This window comes from Xiphophorus hellerii, chromosome 15 (assembly GCF_003331165.1).
Source record: "Xiphophorus hellerii strain 12219 chromosome 15, Xiphophorus_hellerii-4.1, whole genome shotgun sequence".
Classification (NCBI taxonomy): domain Eukaryota; kingdom Metazoa; phylum Chordata; class Actinopteri; order Cyprinodontiformes; family Poeciliidae; genus Xiphophorus; species Xiphophorus hellerii.
Window position 1 is genome coordinate 20044626 of NC_045686.1, and position 27966 is coordinate 20072591.

Sequence of the window (27966 nt, forward strand, 5' to 3'; positions counted from 1 at the left end):
ATTAATTATAAAGTCTCTGTAAACAAAACTGTCCTTGAAAAACGGGGTCTAGTTGAGACAAAAGCACCAGATTGAGGACTTTTGTCATCCAGTTTTTGGTAGAAAGAGAGAGAGAAACGAGGAAAAACAATAAATCATGCAATTGGAAGTTATCATGCTTATTGATTTATTTATTGGTTCACAGGATCTGGCTGCAGTGGTGACCCTTTTTCAATTAGGGTCAGTCACTTACATAAAATGTAGGTGAACCCAAACTTGTTTGAAAGCAGATCTTCCCCAATACTACAACTGACAAACAGACTCTGAAAGGGCGAATACATCGAGGTAAACCTTTCCTGAGTTAGCATTAGCCATAGACAGGTGGCGACATGTAAAAAACTTTAACATTTTGAAAGTAAAAAAAAAAATAATGGTTGCATTTGAATGAAGCAAGAGGTTCAACATCAAGTTACAGTATATATAAAAAATGAAAAAAGGTTACCACCGCTGGGGTTTGGAATTGTCTTGTGGGAAAAACTCAGATACAAGGCAGAGAGATGAATGTATAGATGTAGTTTAGAGCAAGATGTTGGAAATGTGGTCTAAAGCGCTCATCTGTATACTTATGGCTCATAATATTACGTTTGATATAAATATGCATCTTCCGACACTGACTACCTAGTTATGAATGAACAGAAATTTCATTTATAACTAAATGAATTGTTGAAATTACTGAGCTGCTGACAAAATAGACCTGAACTTAAATCTGTGGCATCCTGCTTTCGAAGCTGCAAATGAATGTCCATCCAGGCAAACATGCACACAACCCTCTGATAATCCACCCGCTGATATTATGTTTGCAGCCAAGCTAAATGTGATATTTGTAATCCTCTCCATCTTGTCCAGCGAGGCCCTGGATAAATATCTCTGGCCCTGCGATGTTTCCGGAGCGCTGTTTCTCTCTCATTGTGCTTTAACACACCAGAAAGAGGGGGAGAGGGGGAGAGGGGTAAAGAAAACTGTAGAGAGAGAACAAAGCATGGGGACGTAAACTGTAAATAAACAGGAGAGATAGAGAACTATTTGGAGAGGAGAAATAGCAAAGCGGCAGTGGGTAAAAGAAAGGGGAAGATGGAGAGCGTGGTACACGTAAAGAAGCAGAGGTCCAACAGAGAGGCAAGGCAGTGAAAAAAAGAGAGAGATTGGGATAGCCTCTCTAACCCACTTCAGTCCAGTCTAAAGTAGCTAATGGGCTTGCCCAGACGCACTGAGTGGATATTGCGTTGGGACTTCCTGCAGTCCCTGAGCAAACAGACAGCCAGTGTTGGCAGAGAGGCTTGCTGGCTAGCCTGAAACATGATATCATCTCGCTAGCACCTCTGATGTGGACAGAGAGCCAGAGCTAGAGAAAAGTCAGGCGAAATCCCACTTCTGACAGACCCTGTGATACGCCAGTGACAAGACTTTGTCGAGCAAACCAGTGGTTTATTGGAAGTGTTCTGACACGTGTGTTTTCCCGTCCTGATGCGCATTCAAACTCGTGGAAGGATGGGCAAGCTTCTGAAGCATGACAACTTTACAGGCCCACGCATTGCACAGTGACAATACAAACTGCTTCCTTTTCTGACACTTTACCTTTATACATTGGAATAAGTGTCACAGAGCTCGTGGTGGTGGTGGTGGTGTAGCTGGCTTCTGATTTACGGTCATGGAAATGTCTTTGACACTGGAAAGCCTCTGTGGACTGTCAAATCTTAAAACCTTTGTACCAACGGCTTTGAATGCAGGGACACAGCCAGCCAAACATCCAATTGTTCTGACTGCGACAACAGTTTCATGGCTCATTCTTGCCTGTCCTAATGGGGATAAAATGTGGAGGAAATGTGTAGCAGAGAAAATACACCAGTGTTTGCTGTAGCCTTTGTGCTTTTTAGTGGTGCTTTTTATCATTTTTTAATGTTTCTGTTGCCTGAACTACCTACCATACCTACCAGTGTTTACCTACCATAAACACTGCCTACAAAAGGTATGACTGTTATTACATTTTGTCCCAGCACAGCAACACATTTCACTGTATTTTCTTGGCATTTAATATGATAAGTGACAAATAATCACTTAGTTGATAAGTACATGTTAAACGATTGGTGATTTTCACTGCCCCTAAATAAAATCTACTGAAACCCTCTTCCAGAAGTCCCCCATTTGGGAAGCAGAGGAGGCAAAGAGGCCCATAGTAGCTCTGGAGGACTCAGAGAGATCCATAGTTTAGATGGAAGAATGACTTTACGGCACAAGCGTCAGCCACACGCTTCCCAAATTTGGCTCTTGTGGAACAAAATGAAAGCTTTTCTAAGTTTTAACTGGAAAGAGTTACAGGGTTTCCCCCAGAAACCTGCTAAGCCCCATGGTAGGAGCGCTAGGGCAGTCCAACAGCGACCCACTGTGTCTTCGTGATCAAAAATGTTAAAATTTGCAAAGATTCAGAGTTGCATGAGCAGGCGTAATAATTTGGAAACAATAGCTTGCCCTCTTATGGCGGAATTGTTGCGCACTCCCTCACGCCCAGTTCAATGCGCTAAGTAGCAACGTAGCTTAATCCGTCTTTACTGTCACCGTTTGAAATTAACAAATTTAGTCTGATGGTGGGGGGGGATTAAAGCCTGGTGACCCGCTAGTCTTATCATGCACTTGGGGAAGCCTTGGAGTATCAAAATATTTGGAAGACTCTATCAATAAAAATCTAAGAAGAACATAAAGAACCACTCCGTCTGACTTTACTGAACGGTCATCTCGACACAACAGTTTTCATCAAACCCAGTTCTAGCAGCAAGCCGGGAATGGTTAGCACCTCCTGTGGGGCATTATGTCCAATCCTAAATCATCAGTACAAGTCAAAGGGTCAGACTTGTTAACCCAGTCCTCAACTCCTATTGCTCGGAGTCATGACTAAAGTGTTGTACATTCAGGGGACAAATCACCCTTCTTTATTTTGTACCAGCTCTGACAGTGGTCTAAACTAGAAGAATAACATAAGAAGGATAGAAGAGACAGAGGGGAAGGCAGACTTTCCCATCACCCGAGTCTTGCATAACCAACTCCAGATCACTCTCCCTATGATTCGTCTTATTTTACAAGGCACTTAGTGGATATGGATAATTCATATGGATCCGAAAAGCCCCCCAGGGCGCTTTTGACGTAAACAATGTATGTCCCATATTCGTCAGAACGAGGAGTGCAAGGAGCAATTTCGCCAAGCTAGCAGGATGAAACTGCAACAACCCCTCCAGAGGAAGATTGATTAGATGCTCATTACTCCTTGTGTTCTTGCGCCGGTGTGTGTGCGTGCATTTGTGTGGGTGAGCAGAGGGCGCTGCGAATGGGTGTTTCCTTGATTTGATTCATCAAGTGCTCAAAAGGAGGACAGAGGCTTAATCACTGCAAGGATAGCATGCCAAGCTATTATCTGCTGTTGTATTTTAAAGATGCTGACTCTGGCTTGGTACTGACTTTGTGTCAGAAAGCGCCATTAGACGAAGTTCGAGTTTTGCCCATGTATTGTGCAGAACTTTTCCCGTCTGTGTTTCAGCTCTCTATCTCTCTCTCTCATGGCGAACGGTTTAAATTATAGGCACATCAAAAGGATTTTACAAACATATCGCCATTCCAGAAAGGGTCCGTTGTGAGGTGCACACGCGGACTTCGGTGCTAATGAAGCTCCCTGCACCCCCTTCCCATTCCTGTTCTTTATCATTCACATTCAATTACTCAACTCTGTATTCGGTGCCGTGAACTTGATGATGCTATCAGACACAGACATGTATGGAAAAAAAAAAAACTCTCAACCCCCCGCTCTCTCATTTCGCTCTTTAATTGATTTTCTCCTCTTTACGACCGTCCTCTAGCCACCGCATTTGATCCTTGCTCTACCCTTACCTCTGCCTGCCCTTATCAAATCTGAATGTAAACCAAGGAGACTTTGTTTCCCAACAAAGATCTCCCATTAAGCCATTTTTCTTCAATACAAGTTGTTAACTTTGATTTAGAAATGACAATGAACTGCTTAGATAAGTCTAATGAGTGAGCTAACAGAAGCCGGGTTAATAAAGCACAGGCCTTATTGTGAATTTATCCTGTGGTGTTTCAGCTAATTGCATCAGTAACGGTGCATCGTGATGCCACACTCACCAGCACAGTGACTGAGAAGTATATATATATATATATATATATATATATATATAATTTCTTTTGCACTCACACCAATCACAATTGCTTCTACTTTGCTTGTTTTTGATCCTCGAGTCCCTGTCAGAGAAGCACCTAGAACACTGAGCTGCTTGAACATTTTTAATGTGAAGCTCGGCAGGAAATCCAGAGATTAATTATCCATATGATGTTACAGCATTTAAACTAAATCCGAACATCGAACTGACAAGAAATGACTGCTTAATGGAAATGTTGCTCTTAGTAGTGTAAATTAATCACCTGCTGTGTGTAGCATAAACCTTTTAGAAGGCTTTTTCACTGTTATGACTGCAGAGTCGCACGTTGTTTTAGAAACTACTCTAAAAGGGCTACGTTTTTAATTGCCTCACACTTCCAGACTGAAAGAAGTTGAACAGCCATAAAGTTGCCACGGGAAGAAGTTTACTTTGGACAATTAAGCCAACTTAGAAACAGTAACTTCTATAAGTCAAGAAGCAATTTTGAAATACTGTATTTATGTTTCAAAACTAGTTGGGGTTTGTTGACCCAGATGAGGAGTTTCAAGATATTCCTGCTGATCACAGTTAAATATATACCGCTTGAAATATAATTAAAGGTCTTACTTTTTATTTTTTATCTAGTTAGCTTATTAGATTTCCGATGCTAGGCCACCAGGGTTTCTTGCTAGCTAGAAGCTAACAGAGTTAAGAACTGGTCTGACTATTAATTTAAGAGTCATTTCAGATTTCCTTTAGAACATAGTAGTCCACTAAAAAAATTACATTCGGACAAAACGACTTGTTCAGTATTAAATGTCACCAAAAAAAATCAAAGAGTTGTAAAGTAAGACACTGGAATTGAAGTTGCCTCCTCTGAGCTTTGGCCTTGACTCGGGGTAGCCTAAAGCAGCTTCTTAGATGATCCTGGTGCCCGTAAGGAGACTTTAGACACTAAATCTATTCTTTGATAAACTGGAGGCTGGTGAATTTCTGGATAGCACAGGTATGAGACTCTCATTCAGTAAAGACAAGGAGATGTATTTTTTAATTGGGCTTAAACATGATATTGAGGTAAGATAAAATCTATTTTAAAGTAGATTACAGTAAGAAAGGGAGGTAGAGATTGTATTTCTGGAAAAAAGTTGTTTTTTTTGCAGAAAAGAATTGATTTATTTGAAGAATTAAAACCCTGAGTCTATAAGAAATACACTTTTTGGGAATGTGTGTTGATAGAGATGCTGTTTGAGCTAAAAATTGTAATCTGATATCTTTCAATAAAATCAAACACATTTTAAACACCTTGATATAATTAAGACAATGTCAGGCAAATTTGACGTCAGTATAGAAGTGAAAGACTGCGCCTTATTTCCTCAGCATAGAACCAAACGGAACCAGGTGTTAAGACGAAAAAAAGAAGAGGTGCTACAATTGTGCCCTGAGGAACTCCAAATCAAAAAATTCTCAAATAGAGAAATAAGAATACTGTGGTGAACAGAATCAAATGCAGTCGCTGGAAAGATGTCCTTAAAAACATTTAAAAGTTCAATATAAACTAGACTGGAGAACTTCTAGAATAGAATCATCCTCCAAAAACAGGAGTAAGGGATGAAATGAAGTTGGTACTAAATAGGGACCAAATTAGTAAATCGGCGAATTGAGCTGGAGCCATGCTTATACTTTGACATGCGTTGCTAACTAATGTTTGAATTGTTTCTGGTTTGGTTACTCAAGGAGTGGAGGCTCTGTTTCACATTGTTGATCCGGTGAGTATAGGCAGTATACAGCACATATTACAAATCTTTAAATGCAGTGAAGAGAAAAAGGCTTATCCCACAGCAGTATTACCCCTTGTAGATCCATAGACATAAGCCGTGTGTCGTCTGAATGGAATTTAACACTGATGCCCACGCATGATTTGTCACTAGCATTAATTCCTCCAGCCCACATCTCGAGCCACTCATTTTCATAAATAGCCCCTGTTCACTATATGTATATATATATAAGTATATGTATCGTCTTCCAATCCATGGTGGTTTTCTTCCTTATCGTGTGTCTAATTCTCTTGTTTTATCTGTGCTTTTCATTCATTCCTTCCTACCCATCACGGCACACTGATTATTTTTTTTTTGCCCTTTTCTCTCTCTCTTTCTCTCTCTCCATTTTTAACCGACGTGCCAAGTGGCAGACTCGGGATACGTTGATCCGCATTTGTGACAGCGTCTGAGTGAATTAACGCAATGCTGCCACTGCGTGCAGACATCTAGGACATGCAGCAGAGGAAAAAAAAAATAAAAAATCCAGCCCCCGTCTTGTCTATTGGGCCGAAAGCTTATCACACTCTGCTAAAGGAGAGCAAAGAAAGGTGGAAATGTACCCCCACTGCAGTAACATGGAGTGCATATGGGCGTGAATATGAAAACATATTTTCAAGCCTGAAACTTTGAGTAAGCTTCAGGCTACATTAATTCATTATGAAATGAATTAATGGCCCATGTTACCTTTTTGTTCTCAATGTTACAAACTTACTGACCGAAAATCACATACATGCCAAATCTTCAAAAACAAAGTTTTGACTTTAATTCTTAAACTTTTCTCAGTCCTATTGGTTCTTCATTGGCTGGAGAAAGAGAAAAAACACAACAACTAGATCTTGGCTAACATCTACCTGTGGAACAGGCAGAATTGATGTGCAAACCGAGGTGATTATTGGAGTTGGCATTGAACACAGCATGCGGGATCAATACTGAAGTGCTGTATTGATCCTTATGGTAGTTGGTGATGAAGTGAAAAAGGCTTATTGTGCCAATTGGGAGATGAGCACAGGACAACAGTTCAGTGAGCAGACGGCTCTTTGCTCCGAGGTTGGGACTCCTGTGCAGTGAACGTTCGGAAAACTTCAAACCTTCGGCGCTTATTAGAAACTTAGCGTCGGCGTTGCTGTGTTGCCCTGTTCTTTACCTTTGTATACGTTGTTATTAATACAGATTATGGGTGGACGTGTAGCGTATCGTTTATAGTGAGAATGTTCCTTTAATAATAAGAATTTAGATTTATCGTTGTCACAATAATTTCCAATTAATGCTGTTTTATAACCGCCCAAAACTGTCATTATTGTTGGGTTTGGTAGTTTTACTATTTTCTCCACTGTCTGCTCAATGAAAGTATCGACAATTACCAATACATTTGATTTGCATCACAGTTACAGAAGTGTATCACTTCTGTATGAAATGGGAATGTTTTTCAAAAGCAGTATTTGTGTTTGAGGGGCTATAATTGCTGTGACACACAGTTACAGTCACATAGTTACCTAAGAAGGAGGTAATAAATACTTCTCATCGTTTTTACAATGGTACTACAAAATATTGTACTAAAACTTTAAGTCCATGTTACTGAAAGCTCATTTAAAAAACTCATTCTTGAGCTTTTCTTGCTCAATTTTTAAGAACATCTATAAGCAGAAGTCAATATTTCTGCGGAAAACATTGTTTCTTTGACCAATATTTCAAAAAATGATGAATACGATATGCATACTTTTTGATTTATTTTAAGACCACATTTAACAGTTTTGGTGACACATTTCTTTCCATGTCTTTTCATACATAATTTATACTTTTTAGAAAGTGATTTTTTTTTTTATCATGTTCAAGAATACCAACTAAAGCGGTTTGCTTTTCTCATTAATATTCTGCATTTGCAGTTTCTATCCCTGAGTATTTTCCTGACAAAGACGACAAAGCAAGCCCACTGCTGGGTGCTTTTCCTTCTTTCTTTCTTTTTTCTTTCTTTCTCAAAATCCCAAAAGAAAGTAAAACTAGAAAGAAACTCCAATACGTGGCAAATCTGGTCAGGTCTGGTTTCTAGCATTCGCCCATATATACAGGAAGTGGCAGGTATCTGCCTGCAGCCTGCTCTCCTGTCCTATGATATGCTGTCACTCCACAGTTTTGGACTGCCTCTAACTTTTTCTGTCCATGTGTATAATGCATGCGTCTGCATGTGCTTGTTTTCACTGTGCTGGTTTTACCAGGAGCGCTTCTTCCCCCAGCGTAGATCTACACTTCAGGTCTCCTCCACATCTGCACACGGGTAAACATCTCCAAGGTGACATTTCTTTCAAAATCAACAAGCCAGGAGAACAGGCTTGGATGTAGATGTACACCACGCATATATACCGATCATAAAGAAAACAACGTATAATTAAAGTTTCATATTAGCATATATTTTATAAAAAGTAATAATTGCTTTCTAAGAACAGTGAGGTTTTGCCAAATATTTTTGATATAGTAATATGAAAACGTTTTAGAGAATTTTTTTATTCATTTATTTTACACACATTTTCCTAGTATTTAGTTAATTTGCCAAACTTTTCTTCTTCCATATGGTCAAAAGTTTTAATTTCTGTTTCATTAGACCACAGAACATGTCTGGAAAGGCTAAGATTTTCTATCTCTGAATGTATATCCAATATATAATTCAGTTTGTTAAGCTGCTTTTGCAAGTCATGGCCTCTTCCAGCCTGTGTTGAGATAGGACTCATCTCCCTGTTTACCACATCAAGCCATCATCTTCACAAGGTCTTTTGCTCTTGGTTGATACGCAGATTTTATTTTAAAACACATCGACAACTATACATTTTATGTAAATGTCTGGTTTGAACTGTGTGCATTGTTCCTGATTATCGGCGCCAAAATCAACAAAACATACACGTGGCCTTTTCTGCTCCGGACTCCTCTTTGCGCGACGGAATCAAGCCTCGCTAATCAGCGACGAGCGGTCGGTGCGCTGCCTGTGCTTTGATGCTGCACAGAGCTGAAGTGTGTGGGTGAACAAATTGATATGTTTATGTGTGCATTTGCGTGGAGTGGCGCTGTATGCGTCTGTGTTTTCACCTCGAGCTGAAGGATACATCAAAGCCCGCGCGCTTTACTCAAGCCCATTTAGTGTGCAATCGTGGCAGAAAGAGCCTTTTAGAGGTGTGCAAATATAGACGTAATTATGGAAATTACATGTGGTAAAAGATACGTCCCCCATCGTTAGCGCTCAGGATTCATTCCAGGCTCCTAATGAGAAGTCAGCATAAAGTGTAGCAGACAGCAAGAAAGCTCCTGGCAGCTTGTTGTCTTAACCCCAGTAAGCTTTGATGGTGGCACATAGTGATAGGAAAAAAGAAAAGTTTAAATGTTGACGTTACATTAAAAAAAAAAAACCACACCAAAGACATTTCTGCGCCAGTTCAGAGAATGTCCCACTCTTTTCAACCGTAAGGACATCACTTCTCCCCTTTTATTTCTCCGTTGCCAGGCTTGTACGGTCTGAAAGCTTTGAATGAGAAATGCAAAGACAAAACAGAATAGCAGCCCAGACGGATTGATTTTTTTTTATGTTTTGAAAACCTAAATGCACTCTGATTTGAAAAGGGACCGTTTGCTCCGTCTTATTAGCGTCCAAACATTAAAGCGTACATGTCAAATCACTCTTTAGCAGTAACCCTTTTCATTGACACTCATATTCCCGGGATATTCATTTGTCACAAACACGATGCAGAGGAGTGGCCATTAAAATGTCTCCAGTTTTCTAGTTAGCGTCCTGTGAGCAGGAAGCAAAGAGCCTATCACTTTGCCCTTTTATCTACGAACAGCTCTCAAATGGAGTGGAGACATTCAATTTAAACTCTGGGGTCTGGTGGAAGCCAGTGACTTCCATTAACTCTGTCCCTCTGAAGTAGTTGGCGGGGTACAGCATCAAAGAACTTTAATTATCCTGCACTGCAATGACGGAGACAAAGTGATGCATCTGAGGCAGGGGAGAAAAAAAAAACAAAAACGAAGCCATAAAGCCTGAAATGTGAAAAAAATGGAGGACAGGTATGAAATTGAAGGGAGGAAAATGTAAAAATGCTCTAATGATAGCAGGTTTGCTTTATGTTTCTCCTTTTAGTGGGATCTTCAAGTTTTAAATTGGTATCCTGTTTCCATTATCTGCTTTTTGATTGCATTGTGGAGCCCTGCTGAGGTGTAGCCACTAAAAATCATGGACAGATCTGGTCATTTAATTTGTTTTGTCCTTACCAGGAGAAGCATTCACGTACACAAACGGGAGCACATCAAAGTAAAAGGGTAGACTTTAGAGTGTGTGTGCCCTGGAAAACTATTATTATTCTATTACACTTGTCCTCTTTATTAGATACTCCTACCTGGTTGTGGATAAGAACTCCTTTTGGGTACAAAACTGCTTTAATTCTTCATAGCATTGACTCAACATAGTGTTTGAAAAGCTCCCAAGAGATTTTGGTCAACATAAACATGATGGCATCACATTGTTCCTGCTGATTTGGTGGCGGCATATCCATTACCCCGAAACCCCATTTCCACTCCATTCCTTTCAGACGTGATCTAAAAAATTGAGATTTGTTGACTTTGTCAGGAGTCGGAGAACTGAAATTCAAGAAACCGGTTTCAGAAATTTTTAGCTTTCTTACAACATGCATTATCCTGCTGGAATTAGCCAATCGAAGATGATGCACTTTGAATATCAAGCGATGTTTAGCAGCAACTGGTACTAATAGACCTAAAGTACGCCACCACCACCAGCAGACTGAACATTGATTTTACGCAGAAGGGAGAGACTCTTTTGGCATTTGTGCTAAACTAATTTGAGACTCGCCAAATCAAGCAAAGATTATAGTGAACTTGAGCAAATCATAGCCACAGTTTCCTCTTTGTAGTTGTCTGAACTGCCCTACGGAAGAGCGGATATTTTCCACATATACTTTTTCTCGTCATAAGGAGTTAATTTCCTATTTTCCACAAATTCTTTTTCGTTATGAATTTCTCAAGATAGCGAGTTAATCTCTTGATGGTTTTCTCGAGAAAACGTTTGACAAGTTGTGTATTCAGAGATGGTGAATACACAATCTTTAACAACAAGAGGTGTTGTTATTGATCTATTTCTTTTCTATAATCTCAAACCACTCTGCCTATGGACTCTGACATCAGAAAGTAGTTTTTGCCTTCCACCTAGGTATTTTCTCTTTTTTGATCATTCTTGTGAACCCAAGAAATTGTTGTGAATAGAAATTTCAGTAGATCTGTACCTTCTATTCTTCTATTCTTTATAAATATTATAAAATATTTTAAAACATCTTACACGTTGAGTTACAAGTCACTTACCCCCCTTTTTGTTTCTATTCTGACACCTGGTTTGAACAACAACCTGACGGCATGTCCAGGGGCCAAAATGCATTGAGTTTGGGTGATTGGGTGTTGCAAGCAGTTGAAGAGTATACCTACAAAAGTAGCCGGTGAGAGTAAATGAAGAAAGAAAATGGCCCTCTTTTCTATTCTGCTGTTTTAGTGGGCCAGCCAAGAATGATAGTGGCACTGTCATTCAAACGGAAAGGTGGAGTGGAGGGCGGTCCTGTGGGAGCTTGCCGGTAAAGGTCAGGGACGGGGAGATGGCTCTGACTCAAGGACATAATTGGCAAGGTAGAGAGCCTGTTCAGCTCACACCCAGGCACACAAAGGTATCAGATGGGTTGCCGGCATACAGGGAATTCGAGCCGTCCGTGAAAAATCAGCGCCCCCCCCCGTCTAAATGAAACCAAAAAGTTTACCATCGCTCACAATTTTTGCTCTGCATTTTATCGCTCCTTCTGCAACTCCCAAAGATCCTTACTGCAGCAATTTTGGTAGTTTCCCTCTCTCTCTCTCTTTTTTTTTTTGTCCTTCTCGTCACATTTTCTCCCCGTCTTCTCGCCCCACTCCTCATTGCTTTTCGTATCCAAATCAGTTTTTGTGCTTCCTGTCAGCAACATTTCTCTGTTGTCATCAAGACCTTATGGAAAGTGATTCTCCTCTTTCTTTCTCTTACTTGCTTCCCAGCCGTCTCCATCCTGGAGTTTCTGCAGACACTCAGCGACCTGATGTTCTGTCTAAATACGGTTGGTTTCGAGTAGTAGTCTTAAACTAGTGAACCCTATTAAGGATAGCTATCAAGTGCCTAAAAGGTGGTTTATAGGTGGGTGGATAATATTAACGCGAATGCTTGATTAAATAATTTGTCTGCAACAAACTCTATGCTGTTTTTTCTGGTTCCTCCCAAGTGACGTAGCAGTGAAAAGCCTCAGAAAAGCCTTCATACATTAATATTTCTGACCCTCATTAGATTTTTACTATCAAATCACAGAATTGAAAATACTCAAGGTTCAAGGACGATTCCAATAACAACATCTCCTTAACGCTTGTAGCACATAGGAGGGCTTGTATTAGAAGCCTTATAATTAGCCCTAATGCCTACTTTAATGTGTCTCCTCGATGCCAGAGCATAGAAAAAGGGAGGAGGTAGAGAGTGATTAGGGTTAAGGGCACTGTGTTAGATGCCTATCATTAAAGAGTATTAAAATCTTCTAATAGAATTATAAAGCGCCCTCGGGCAGCAGACATGGTTGGGTAGGAGGCAGTGCAGAGGAAAAAAAGCGATGTACGCTAGGAGGCCGGGTTTGCTTTGGCGAGGCGTGGAGTATTGCTCAGTCAAACAATCCCCAGCCATTCATTCAATGTGACGGCTGTAAGTGGTCGTAAGTGAGGCAATAGCCAGACCCTCATTGGCTAGTACTTAGAGATCGCTCACTTAGGCTTTGCACAAGTTTGCACACTGTCAGCAGCATGGATCAGTATAGGCAATTTTTTTTTTTTTTGCTCCCACAGGGTGTGTTAATAGGTCCCTCCTTCTGTGGAGTGTTGTTTAACCAATGTATTGATCTGCCATAACATTATGACCACCTAGAGGTAAGTACGACAGAGTAAAATCTGTAAAATCTGCTTTCATGTGATATATATGTATTTTTACTACCTGAGGCGACTGTGAGTCTGTAGGTAGAGTTTGTCGTCTTGCAATCTCTAAGTTATGGGTTTGATTCCAGCTTCCCTTCGACACACATTGATGCGTCTCTAGGCAACTCACTTAACAGACGGTGTATGAATGGGTGCGCATGAGTGAGTACGATTGGATGAGTGTGGCTATAGTGTGAAATGCTTTGGAAAGCGCTAAATAAATTTAGTCCATCTACAGTTTATATTTTCATAGATCCATCAAATTCTCCTATGTAGCAGCTTCACCAAAATTTCTCATCTATATCCACAGTTGAATCTGGGAATTGTTTCCAGAATCTCATGAAGTGACTTAACATGTTTTCCATCCAAATCACTCGGTTCTATAAAGCTGATGAGAAGTAAGCGCAGTTTAAGGAGGTATACACTTCAATTCTTAAGGTTTAATGAATCCATGTGGGCTCTGGATACCACAGGCTACCATTAGTTGCTTGTCTTCTACTTAATATTTGGTGGTTGGTCATTAGGCTGTGGTTTATTGATGTAAGGTCGAGTTTCTTTTGCTGTGAGGAAATATGAATCAATCTATCCATTCATTTTCTATCCCTATTTAATCCTCGTCGGGCTGTTATTTAGGAAATCGTTTACATAAAGAAGTGAGATTTGAATCATTAATCTGCACACAGTAACTGTATTTTCCAATTTCTAAGAATTTCTTAACGCTTTCATTAAACAAACTGTGGAGAAAACAAGAAAACTAACATTTAGTGAAATTTATTGCTAGAGCAATAAATCAGAATTATTGTGATAAGAAATTTATCACGATAAATGATAAATGATTCGATAAATACTTAGTGGTGAATAGACAAGAATCGGGATCTATCATACACCGATTGATCACAGGACAGGCACGGACATGCAGACGCACTTTCTCACCTAAGATCAATTTAAATTGGACATTTCACCTGGCACTCATGTTTTGTGTTGGGGCGATGAGAGAATTAACCCAGTCCCCATAGTTGAGGTCACTATGGAAGCCTAAACTGGAATATCGTATCTAATTCTTGTCTTTGCATCTTCTATTTCGCTGTCTGTGTCTTAGACCATCTACAGTATAAGCAAGATATATGGAAAAGCAGAAATAAGCCGGGCGAAAGACGGTGTTTTAGTTGGCCCCTCCCTGGCTGTCACCTTTCCCGTGGGAACTCTTTGGGTATTCTTTGCAAGAGCAAAAATGTTTTATTGATTTATTGGCAGTGTGAGAACGGTCTATTTATCCCGCTTCTCTGGGAGAAATATGAGTGTCGTTGATGTGTTCTGGCTGAATAATCCCGGTATTAGTCGAAGTCAAGGAGTGTCAGGATGAGGTGATTGGACTGTTTTGGGGTGGGGAGTGGAGGGTGGGTCTGTTATAGAAGTGGCATCTAAATGAGGCACCAGGATGACGGGGTAGGTTTTACCATGGGTTATCCATAAACCCAATCCGTTTTCAAGATTAATTGAATTTTAAGAACCTCCTAATGAAATTTATTATGGTGCTTCTTTAATGAAAACAGCAATAGTAGATTAGTGCTAACATATCCAATTAAAGAGTTGGTGATGAGAGAAGCAATCCATAACGTTTCGGTTTCCTCCCTGATAAGTGCGATAGCTTTGCATGCAGAGAAATGACCCTTAGCTCTACAGTCACGGCGCTAATATCGACTTTGCTTCTTCCTCCGTCCTCAAATATCAGCCCAGACGCACGCTCCGAGACCTAGCAGCTCAAAAACAGCAAGTCTGTAAGAAATAAAAAGAAAGAAATTAGGAATAATGATTGCATCACCTTTTTTTTTTATAACGCTCTTGATTGAAATTGTATTTTGTGGAAAGTTGCTTGGAAAGAGCACGAGATAAGGGCAGAAAATAGTCCTCTTTAGAGTTTGTTAGTCTAATCTCTCCCGCTTGGTTTCGCGAGCTCAGATAGCTAATAAATCTTTCATTAGAATTCGAGCGGCTGGAACAACCCACAGAGTAGACGGGCTAAAACCGGGGATATTTAAAATTTGACTAATGCTCTTTTTCGTGTGTGTGTGTGTGTACCGCTAATTCTGGCACAAATTACTCCTCATGAGTACTAGATCTGGGTTTCCTTTTAAAATTATTATTATTTTTACTCATTCTTACATACAAACACAGCTGGCCAGAAGGAGCAGGGTGGTTAGTCACGGGAGCCATGTGCAGAGAACATTTGCACTGGAGAAAGTGTCTGTGCTTAATGGGATGTGAGGCTTCATATGTTCCCATCCCTCTTCTTCTGCCAGACAAGCACATTAACAGTTTATTTCCAAACATTAGCCCTCTCACTCCTGCCCCCTTTAGTCATGCATTAATGGGACGTCGCCACTCTGGACCCCGTGTCTCGCCACAATAGAGCACTCTAAACCACTCATTAGTGAAGTAATCTGCATAGCACAGAGTAAATATTTGCCTGGGGATGTTTGAGAAAGACCCTCAGCCATCAGGAAAAAATTGTGCTTTACGGCTTAAATCTATTCTGAAAACTCAATATGCAATCAGGCTCATGAATACATGAGCACCTGCACATATGATGAGGTCTTTATCTGAACCGCTACAACGCTTATTTATGAGGGTGCGAGTGTTGAGGGTCTGGATAAAGAAGTTTAGTCGTGCTTGCTGACGGGCTCCTTCTGGCACACTTGATGGAACAAATTGAAATTTTAACCTGATCAAGGTAACGTGAAATTTGGCGGAGCGAAACACAACGCCGCTCTCAGCCCGGCTTTGATGTTTTCACTTTATTCCGATGTTTGATGACGGGGCGGCTTGTTGGGTAGATGAATGCACATGTTGTGTTGTAACGCGAAGAGAAAAAAAAACAACCTCCCAGTCTGATCTTTGATCTGTATTTCCGTCTTTGACACCTTTTCATATTAAAAATGCAATTGCAGTAATGTATGTTTTTTTTTGTTGTTGTTTTGTTAAAGCAGAATCCAGTTTGCAGTAATCAGTCTAACCTGAGTTTTTCTTTTTGTGGTGATTTTAGAGTAATAGTCACACTGCTCGTTTTCTCCCAAATGGCCTACTTACTCTGCTGTACACTTTCTAAAAGATAATGGTGTCACTATAAATGAAATTGCAGTTAAAAATAGTTAAAATTAACCTCTTTCCCGTGGTTGTGTTCCTTATGAAGCAGTTTGTGTATTTTGTACTTACACTGAACAACAAAAATAGAGCATTAAAATGTAGAAATGCATATTGAGATTGAATTGCTGTATTATCATAACTATAATGTAATCCAGAATATTTCTAATTATTTTCATTATGATAAACAAAAGGTGACAGAACCCTGGTCAGTGTTCTGACAGTCGCTTCATGTCAAATATGCATTACCTTTACAAAATACTCATGAGATCAATTAGTCTGTCAATTTGAGTCTTTTTTTTTTTATTGATGAGGAGAGAAATTAAATTAATTTAATTGAAGCTGAAAGATAGAGTGAGCTACATCACTGTTGAGGCAGTGTAAAAGAATTTTTTTTAGCAGAGGTTTGGGTTTTCAATAGATTAAATATCAAATTTAAATTTAAAAGTAAACCTACTTCTAACAGTGACTATTTAATCTGTTATATTTGAAGTAACTTGGGCAGGCTAACAAGCTGATGTTGGCTAAAAACTAGATATTGGATCTAGAAAACATTGTTTTCTTAAAATAAAATAAAGAAATATATATATGTATGTATGTATAGTGATAATGAAATATTCAAACAAAAGAGCTGAGCATATGCACGCAGGAAGTGGACAAATGCTTTGGACCTGACATTTCATTAGCTTATCCACTACCTTGGACTTCATGCACAGGAGACTGAAAGCAGACAAGCTGTCAGACATAATTGTCTTTCCTCCGGGCTTGTTCAGGAAATATTTTAAAATGCAAGACGGTGCACTTCTTCAATAAAATCATTTCTAAGGGTTTCTGACCAGAATCATGAGTTGTGAGTGTTTCTTTTTATCATCACAGCTTGTTGTGGCAGGAGCCAAATTGGTCTGCAGAGTTATTTAGGTCTTTTATTTTATGTTTCGGCATGAATGAAGCTTTAAAACAGAACTCTACAAGCTCTGTATAACTATAGCTTTAGAAATGCACTGATCTAATGTTAATATCTGCATCTGTCTCGATATTGAAAAAAACTCTAGATTGGGTATCTGTGACAGTGTGCCGATCCATAAGGGCGAATCTCTTCAGTCTATTTCTATGCTTTGTCCTTTTAGCTACATCATGCTTTATTATTTATTTTATATTATATTTATAAATCCAAATTGCACTTTCTGAACCATTTGCAGTTTATATTTTGCATGTTTTGTCAAAGGCAGTCAACCTATTGTTTTGGTCAGTTTCATTTTCTTTCTTTATTTTACATTTTCTGTTTTTACATGTTTGACCAAGCTTTTGGAGCTATTGGTGCATTTAAATGTTCTGTACTGGTGCACCGTTCTCAAATAAGTTCAGTAAGCATAGCAAAGCTCAGCAGTGGCTCGGGTGGTAGAGCAGGTGGTCCTGAACCCCAGAGGTTCCTGGTTTGAATCCCATTCCTTCTTGTATCCGGAAGGACACTCATGGTAAAACATCTGCCAAGTTTGTGCGCACGCAGCTGTGGAGTGGTGGAGGCTGCTGTGCTGTGGCACTGGCAACCCCATGGAGGGAAGTGCCAAAAGGACAACATCATTGTATCAATTAACAACACACACTCACACTTTATCCCCCCCACCCCGACCTACTCCCCACTACTCTGATCAGTGACTCTGGTTCACTGAGCAGCCAAGGGGGCTGGACAGGAGGATGAGCTCCAGATTGGAGCATGCAAATGTTACATAATGACTGCTACTGCTGTAGTGCAGAGCTTACTCATAATGTTAAGCGATTAAACAAAACTATTGAAGTAAAAATAACAACAATATAGCAGTAGAAAAATCCGATGTTTTTCTTTCCACCAATCTAGTGTGAGATAAATTTCTTAGAAAAAATAAATCTTAATCAACCTTGGTCTATATTCATGGACATTTAGCATTTGAACTTAATCTTCATATCGTAAGATTTTGTGATTATATATATATAGTATATATATATACATATATACTGTATATACACTCAGGGAAGCACATACTTTTAATAGCATCATTGATACACAAGGTAATTTGAAATGCTAGAAAATGTAATAAAAAGGAAGTAGGCATGAAACAACCTGTAAACAAACATATTTTTAGTCCTGATTTAAAGGTAACACCAGTTTCTGAACAGTTTGGGTTTTTCAATCCACCAAATCCTAATCCAAGCCTGTTTTTCATCTTCTTCCCTGTTTGTACAGTATGCATTAAGCCCAAAATTGTTGATACCCTTAGAAGATTTAGATTTAAACTGATCCTTTGATTTGACCAACTTTTTTATTCTGAGAAGAAGTGATATTAACATTTTGGAGTAACCCAGTCAGAGTCCTGACAGATAATCTGTTAGGGTGATATGAAAAGAGACCTTCTAATCTCAAAAACTTGCAGCTCAATCATCATAATACAAGTGAACAGATGTACAAATCTGGTCAGTATTTACCAGAGGGTGTTATTTTTGTAGTGGTGGCAAAAGTTTCTCCATCAGATGTAAATAAAACTCAACATGTTAAAACAATCTAAATATAGTCTCCTGTTATGTCGTTTTACTATATTTTGAGAAATGTCGGCAGTACGAATAATTTTGGACTTCCATGTATATTCTTTTGTTCAACTGACTTTTGATTGACGAGCATGACTATACTGTCTTACTTGAACAATTTCTCAAACTCATGATGAAAACCTGCCAGTCTCTTAGTCTGCCATAACCTAGAAATTCACACTTGGCACTCAACATCTGCCATCTATCCAGTTGGGCTTTGGGGAAACAGCTGTGCTGGGTTTGACAGATACCAGGTTCTAGGTAGGATAGATGCTTTATTTAATTTTTTTGAGTCACATTTTGGGTCAGGCTGACGGACCCGAGGCTACCATACAATATGACTACATCCAGTTGGTAAGACGGGTGAAGTGTCTTGCCTAAGCACACGAAGACTTAGACAGACGGAGTTGGGGTTCAAACCGGCAACCTATCTTTTACAGGACAAACTTCTCTTTCCTGTCGCCCCAGAATGTGTACGATGTTCTCGGTTTCTCTGCGGACGAGTTATGGGTTTGAAAGAGGTGCAGTGGAAATTTCCAGTCAGTTTCTTTGCATACTCTTCAAGCAAATCATTAAGTTGCAGATCACACTCTATATCTTATTATCCTACCCCTGCAGCATGTGACTTCATCTGAAGGTGAGCAGTGTTTCTGCATATAATGCAAAACACATTTGTTTACAGTTGCAAACGGGAGACAGTAGATGTGTTATTGAACCTCCTTTTATTAAGTCCAATAACCGACATGCAATGTAATAATAGCGGCCGCACGTATCCGAAGGTGAGCCTGCAGCAAGATCCCAGGCATATTTATTGCTATGCTAGCGTGACATGTTTAGCTGTTCAGCTATTCAGGTCCCCATTTGCCAAAGTGAAACATCTCCCTATCAGTATTCACATCCAATGCCACTGTAAGATGAAGTCGGATCTTGAAAGCCATTGTATGACTGAGGCACCCGATGCATTATTGGCGTGGCCCACCGATTGATGTTTTCCCTTTGATAAAGCTAGCGCTCCTGCCTAGACTACACAATGGGACAGATCCCCTTATCTCTCTGTTGCACTTAGCATTCCCACTCTTTTAAAGTTGATAGTGTTTCTGCAGTTAGGTCTGTACAGGGAAAGTAAAGTAAAGGTTTTGACAAATAATAATGGAATAGAATCAAATTTGATCTTTTGAAACAAGTTTAACGCCTCTGCTATCACTATGTTCTTGGACCAAAAATAATCACACAGCTAAGTTTCTTGTATTTATTTGCACCATTCTGAGCCAAGGTTTGTTTCTTCATAAGTTGCTCAAATTTTCCGACGATCACTTTAAATTTCTTATCAATCCCTCTAAGTGCATCTTCAAAAACATTAACTTGGGAAATGCTGGTGGTGTTGGATGAAGGCCTGTGAGGAATTGAAAGAAAGGGGTTAGAGATAAGTTAGAGACACCTTAGTTTTTAGTCTGAAATAGATCAGATCTTGGAAATTTTATTTTACATCTTTTAATTTTAGATTATATTAATTTTCACCTGGGTGGATGGGCTGAAAAGGAAGTTGCAAATGTTCTTGTTTCTTTTTGCTTGGGAATTAATATTTTACAGCGACATTTAAACTGACTGACTATTATTTTAGCTTTTCCAGTGAAGATTGAGTTGCTTTGATTTAGCTAACTTTATCCATTGCATTCTGGACTTAATACGTTTATATTTTTAACTAGAATTATTACTTGCATTCTGCTTCAGTAGCCACTGTTAGCCATTTATAGAAATGAAAATCTTAGCTCCCTAATAAAAACCTGGAGTTAGCATTGCACCTCTGTTTTCTTCTTGCTAGCATAGTATTAGCAGTGCTACGATTCTCAAATATCCACCCTGTGAATTGTTTTAATACCGAATTTTGCAGAAAATATTACTTCTTCATAGCTCAGTTTTCACCTTACCTGTGTAGATTTAAATAGGAAAGATCTTTAGGTTGCCTTTTTTGGATCTTGTATGTCAAACACATATTTTGTTATCTAGCTAAATAAGGCTAAATATATTTCACACTACACTGTTCAGACTCTCTGTTTGTACTTATGAGAATTTGCTCACATTCCATGTTTCAAGAAGCATCAGTGATAAGATGTTCTGGCCTGTTTTCTAATTATTTCACCAAATTATTATTTGACCGCTTAGGGGAAACTTGCAACACAGAAAGGGTCAACCAATCATTTAATATGAAAAATGTTTTTCAAAATCAAACCTTGGCACCACAGGCCTGACTCAACAGAAGAATTCACATACAAATCTCAAAGAAATGACAGAACTGATATAGTTTCATAAGTTTAAGTTCCAGCTTTTTGGACACAAATAGAGCTTTTATGAAAGGCTTTTGAATTTGTTTTCTATGGAGACTCCAGAGTTTTAGCATTGACTTCTGAACTTTTCAAGAAAGATTTAAGTGTGTTTGCGAAACAATATTTTTTTAACACATACTTTATGCAATATTTATCGGCTTGGACCTATGTTGAAATCTCCTCATTTATGAATCATATCAATCATATTCAAAGAAAGAGCGCTTCAGTAAACCATGTCAATTAGTCAGTTCATTTTAGTATTCCACCATATTTCTTAGTTATCAAATTTCTCTGTTTATTTTTGTGGAGCTGTGTGATGTCATCTCTGCTTATGGGTCAGAGGAAGTTTAAGAAAAGAGAAAGGGAAAGAAAATAGATAGGAGCACGTCACTCATTAAACCCTTACACATCAACAGGAATTTAAATTGCGTTCGTTTTCATGCTTAAACACAACAGAAGCAACAACATGGAGGACCTATTGGCTTAGCTTTTAATTAGGCCAGCACTTAGAAGCACTGAGGGGCCGGCATGTTCCATCCGGCTGCCCTCCAAAACTCCCTCAGGCCCTCTCAAGCTCACTCTAGGCAAATTCAGCTAAGCCTTGGCCTCTGATCAGGGTAAACATCCACACACACTTCCCCTCCCGCTCGTCCCATATCCTCTGTGGATGCACACTGGCTCCCAGCATGTGCTCACTTGGCGCCTTTGTCTCATCTTCAGTCGGGCTGGCATATGCCATCCTGCCTATTACCAATCCGTGACGCTTGCTAGTGGATTCTGTTAATTACTGCTTTCTGGAAAACCCTTTACCCTCTGCTTGTCCCCTTCCTTCCTGTTTTTATTGACCACATCTTCTCCCTGTTTATTTGTAGGGAGCCCTTCTGGGGCCAGTCGCCTTTTAAGCATGTATCTATATTGTTTTTCTCCCCTCTCTTCCTGCACCTCCACCAAAGCCATTCTCCCCCGTTTCTGATAAGGGATTGGAAACAGATAACAAAAGAGGTTGCGCAGCGGCGACCTCTCCGTGGCTTTTGTGGCTAAATCACTGCCAGGAGATGGATTGCGCCCCTGCACAATTTTCCTCTCTGGGTTTAGGTCACCGTTGGGTATTGTTTCAGCCTCAGTGTCCTTGGCGCGTCGGGGAAGAACGACCAACACGAGTCCGCCAGAGACTCCGGTCAATGGTGGATGAAGAGCGGTTTGGAGGAGAAGAATGGAGAGGACGGAATGGAGGTGAATTGAAGAGAGGAAGGACATTAATTATAAGGTTGACACCATCAATAGAGGGGTGAAGTCAAACCACCTGCCAGAGGGAATTGGAGAAGAGCAGCTATAAAGGCGCCATTCCAATATCGGAACGCAGCTGCAGTGATAAAGACTCAGTCGGTGAATGTGGCATTTGTCTTCTGCCATGTCTGCAGCTCTAAGGTATCGACACAAAGAGGACTAAAGGGGAAATGGTATTGTCATCCTTTAATATTTAGTCGTTTCACCTAACACGCTTGTTTGTTTTTTGCATTCCAAAGTATGGAGCCTTGCAGAACTCTTCACACTTTGTCACAATTACAAACACAGCCTCTAGTGTATTTCGCTGACGTTTTATGTGACAGACAGACACGAAGTACCACAATTTTTAAGGGAAAAAATAAATACATAAATAAATAAATATAAAAAATACATGGTTGACACTCAACATAACTCTGACCTACAGAGTGGGTTAAAAAGTCAGACCGTTTGACATCCCCTTGTTATTGCCCCGCAGAAAGCGCTAACCGTTTCAGAATGCAGTGCTGGTTGCTGGTTGCGATGTGAAGTACTGCAAATCAGAACTGAGCAGACCCTTCAATAAAGGCGAGCGTAGTGGTTCTTCACATTCTTCCTGCCTTTTCATTGATTTACAGCAGCATTCCAAAAGTATTTATACCCCTCGGGCTAGTTTGCCGTTTCACATTGTATCACTTTATACCCGCAAATGTTATTGGGATTTTGTGTAATAAACCGACATGAAATGCTGCCTAACTGTTAGGTGGGAGAAAAATATTACATTTTTTACAAATAAAAATCTCAAAAGTGTGGCATGGATTATTCACCCTCCCCTCTAACGTCAATATTTTGTGGAAGTATTTCTTGCAGCTACATGTCTTTTGGCGTGTGTTTCTAACAACTTTGCACAGCGGATACTGAAATTTTTGCTCATATTGATTTAAAATAATCTCTGGACAGCTTCTTTTTTTTAAAGATTATTCCCACATTTCCTCAATATGGTTTAGTTCTGGGCTTTGACTGAGCCGTTATAACGCCGAACATGCTTTCATCTAAACTAATTAATTGTAGCTCCAGTTATATGTTTTAGGTTGTTTTCCGGCTGAAAGTTGAAGCCTCCTTCATCTTTTGTATTCCTATTGCTGATTTTTCTTCCGTAGTTGGCCGACTTGTAAAGGTAGCGTAATTAATGAATTTTTCCTTTCACAACTTGTCAAGGGTTTTCTTTGAATGCCAGAGGAAAAATCCGTCCGTCAGAAATAGGCCTGTCACGATAACAAAATTTTGCTAGACAATAAATTGTCCCAGAACTTATTGCGATAAACGATAATATTGTTATTTTCAGACCATTTTCAAGTAATACAATAGTAATAATGGCACAATAATGCAAGAACACATTCTCAAAGATAAATGACCTTTAAATTATAATAACATTTAAAGACTAGAACTGGAAGACATTTTAAATGTCCAAAATAAATAAAGAAAACAACAGAAACAACTAATAGAATTAATTAAACACCAAACTGATGATTTTTATTATTCAGGTTTTGGTAAAAAGAGAAAAACGATAAATCAAGCAAATGAAATTGGAGTTTCTTTTAATTTATCATGCGATTAATTGATTTATTCTTTATTGCGACAGGCCTAGTCAGAAACTTTTGCGTGAACACTCTCACCTCCCGCTGAATGAAATAACACCTGAGTTTGAGTGCGCAGGTAAGTGAGGCATTCGGCCAAGTCGGGCCAAGAGACGGGTGTTGATTCTTGGGCATTAATGTGCTGATTGCACCCATAAAAAGAACGTCAGACCTCCGCACTTAGCCGTGGCCTATGTGTGTCTTAAAGGTCTCGGAGCCAGTCATGTCGGAATAGGAGCTGCACATCAAAACCAATCACTTCATCAAGGTTGGTGCTGATGACAGGCCTCAGCTCGAATTGGAAAGTTGTTTAGAGAGAACAGCAGGACCACAGTGAGCGCGGGCTTAAATGTTACTGTGGAATTGAAGTCCTTGACTCAGAGGGAGGCAGCTGAGTAAACTTCTCTAAAGTACAAAGTTGATTGAATTTTTTTTTTTTTTCTGCCTCGCATAGCAGCTTTCATGTTAAGCTATGCTGAAGATACGCGATACATGAGCGGCGCCTTGCAATGTACTTTTTAGATTGTACTGTTCATCAGTACCAGGGATTCACGAGTAATCAATGAGACATACAGGTGTTTGATGTAGGTTAGGGCTGGAAAACCGTGTGCGGTGTGTCGCATACGCCGGTGGCAAGGATTTGAGAGTTGCCATGCCAACCGAAACACATCTGCTCTATCTTTAGAAAACACAATGAGCCTGTGTTTCAGCGGGCAATCATCAAATTCAGACAAAGGGAGAGCACCGAGCAAACAAACAAACCAAAAAAAAAAGGTCATCAGGCACGTTTATTCACGGCTTGATTTGGATCTCGCAAACACAGGTCCGCATTGTTGGTTTGATTGTGTTGTTTGTTTTCCCACTTGAGGAAGAACCAGCTCTGTATACTGCATTTAAGGCTGAAGTATTTTTTTTTTCTATTTGATGTTGTCAATATCAAAGAGAAGATTTGCCCCGCTTTCACGGGAGACACTGATTCCTTTTAGCGTCTGTCCATCCAGCTCTCCAATCTATATTCCTCAAAGGCTCAAGGGCATCTGAGCCCAGGCAGTTTATTTTATATAAATACAATTTACCTGCAACAGAAATCCACGGCTCGCAGGTCAGAACAATGAATGAATTGACAGGGATGAAATTGAAAATTTTAGCCCGTTTTCTCCTTGAGTTTTCAAGATATGTTTTTATGAAAACTGCCAAAACCAAAAAAGTGCAAGTCAAAGAAAAGCGCATACAGATGTGCTGCTGGGATTGTTACATGGCACATGTTCTAATTCAAGTCAAATTATGCAGAGATCTTTAACATATTTCATATATGATGTGCAAATAACTGCTGTGGTTTTAACAACCTGGTATTTTTAAGAGTAAAACCAATTTCTATTGTTTCATTCCTTTAGAGATGCTTGGTAATGTTTGTCCAAGAAGCTGATGTTTTCAATTAAGTTTATTTTTCTACCATTTTACTAAGCTGCTCAATCAAAAGCGAGACGTCCTCGAAGAAATAAACATTAAATCTGTAATAGTCGTAATTTAACTTTGGCAAATTCAAATAAAGGTTCTTATCAATACCACAGACGAGGTAATTCCTGTGGTAGTCACCTCTAATGCCGAGGCAGTTTTCTGGATGGAGAACCATTGTCAGCCAGTCGGACAGACACCCAATCCATCTCGACTTATTACATCCTGTACACTACTAGCGGCAAACAAACACAACAGGCAAAATCAATTTGTTGCAGTGGTTTGTTGACATGGTGTGAAAAATAACTCGGCTATCCCATCTTCCTCTCAGTGAGGGTCTGGTCTTTATTCCGCCAGCGTGCAACAAGAAAGGGCCTTTATCAACCCATAAAGTGGGAAAAAATACTCCTATCTGTTTAGTAAAAAGCTGACCAGGCAACAAAAGTTGAGGAAAAACAATAGAAACCTGATAAATAACATTTAGAAGTTTCCTGATGTTAAGATTTTAACATTTAACGGATTGAGTTGCAGGGTTATTGAGTCCAGGAGGGAAACCCAGACATCACCCTCCCCTACAACATGTTCCGTGTCTGTGTTCCAGGTTCTGTTCCCAATAGTATCGGTCCAATTAGCTTCCAAATGAACATGGCCCCCAGATATCCTGATCAGATGCACAAACCACGTTGGCTAACTCCTTTTTGTCATGGAGGAGCAGCAATTCTACTCCAAGTTCACCCCCAGATGACAGAGGTCATTGGCCCATCGCTAAGGCTGAGCTCAGTCACCCTCTAATGGGGATCTTGTTTTTTTCATCATGATCCATATTTCATGGCTGAAATGTAGAGCTTTACATTTTGACCTCAGCTGTTTCTTCATAACAAAACAAGAGTGGAGGCCCCAGATGGTTTATTAGTCTCCTGTTTGGTTCTTCCAATACTTGTGAACAAGATGCTAAGATACAGGAATTCCTCTTCCTGAGGCAGAGACTGATCCCTAATCTGCTCTGCACTTCATACTACATTCATTCACACACACATTCACATGCTGATGATAGCAAGCTACTTGATAGTAGCCACAGCTGCCCTGGGACAGAGGCAAGGCTGACCACCAGCAGCAGGCAAGGCAGGTGAAGCGTCTTGGCATAGGACACAGCCATAGAGACAGATGGAGCAGGGATTGAACCGACAACCCACTAATTGTGGGACAGACTATTACCACCAACGTCCTGTAATGTACTGGAAAGACTTTGAGTATTCCTTTGATCTTGGGGCTATGTTTTCTAGTAGGGTCTTCCATTGCAAAGTGAAGATCCAATTCCTGGCATCATATTCTGGCTCCAACTCTGATTTGGGTCTTAATAATGTCAGAGAAGAAATCTGAAACACTGACCTTTAAGGCAGAGGCAAAGGGAGTTAGACGGTTTGCTTAGATATAAATCGTTGGATTTAGCCATTAATATGATGATGTATCATCTCAACCACCAATTTCCTTTGTCTGCTGGATCTTGTCTCCAGTAGTCAGTGGAGCAAGAGGCTGATTCACCCTGGATGGGTTGTTTCCTCCAGCATAAAAATGCCCAAACCAAGAGCTCCAGACTACCGAACACTTCTTCTGATCAAACATATGCAGAATTCGAGGAAGCAGAAATGCAACTTATTGGACACATTTTGTTCCATTTCACATTGAAATAAAGCGGAAAGACATTGTGATGGACAGCTGCTTTGCACAAGGTGTATTCCGCCTCTTGCCTGATGACTTTTGGGATACTCTCTTGTTCCCACAGCCTCGTGCAGGACAAAAGTGGTTAGGGAAACTGAATGAATAAGTAAGTAGGGAAAATCAAATAATGCAGTGTTTACATCTACATTTGCATGTTTGGAGTTGTTGTATAGCCCGCTTCAAATACCACTGCCAATTCTTTGTTAGAGGAATGGCTTTATAACAGCAGCAGGAATTTGCATTGCTATTTGTGTGCGCTTTATACAAACAAATAACGATTGGTTCACTCAGAAATTGCTGACAAAGTGCAAAGCCATGTTTTTTTTTTTGTTTTTTTTTTATTAAATAACTCTCCGGGATGCAAGCGCCTGAGATCGTGAATCCAGAAAACCTGTTTTCTCAGCTGCAACATAATCTTATCAATCCCAATGAAAAGCGAGTTCATTGTGGAATATTTTACCACTAAAAAGTATTTACACTGTGCATTCTGTGCAATATCTTCTCCTGTAATGCAGGCCTTTTCATTCTTTTGTGATTGTATCTTTGCATCGACTCTCAATTTCAGCAAAGATGAAGATTTTGCTTGTGCCTTGTGCAGATGGGGCACGTTTGCTGACATCACCCAACTCATTATTGCCTGGCGCTGTGGAGGATAACGCAAACACGCAATCGCTCTGTTGCAGCCTTTGTCATTTCCTATCTTTCCCCACTCCTCTAACTGAAAAAAGGCAAGTTTAAAGAAGTTCAGAATGAGTAAATGTGTCCAACTGAGCTATGAGTCACAACTGCCCAGGCATAAGATCATGGTCGAGGTTGCTGTGCTGTGCATGAAGGCCTTTCAGGGTCCGGGGGGAGA

The 27966-nt window shown here is 39.8% G+C and overlaps 1 protein-coding gene across 10 annotated transcripts in view; it reads left to right on the top strand.

Annotated features, from left to right (window-relative positions):
* The window catches only part of nrxn3b (neurexin 3b), a 424389-nt gene that overhangs the window by 284568 nt on the left and 111855 nt on the right, over nucleotides 1-27966 (top strand). The gene's annotated exons all lie outside the window — the stretch shown is intronic.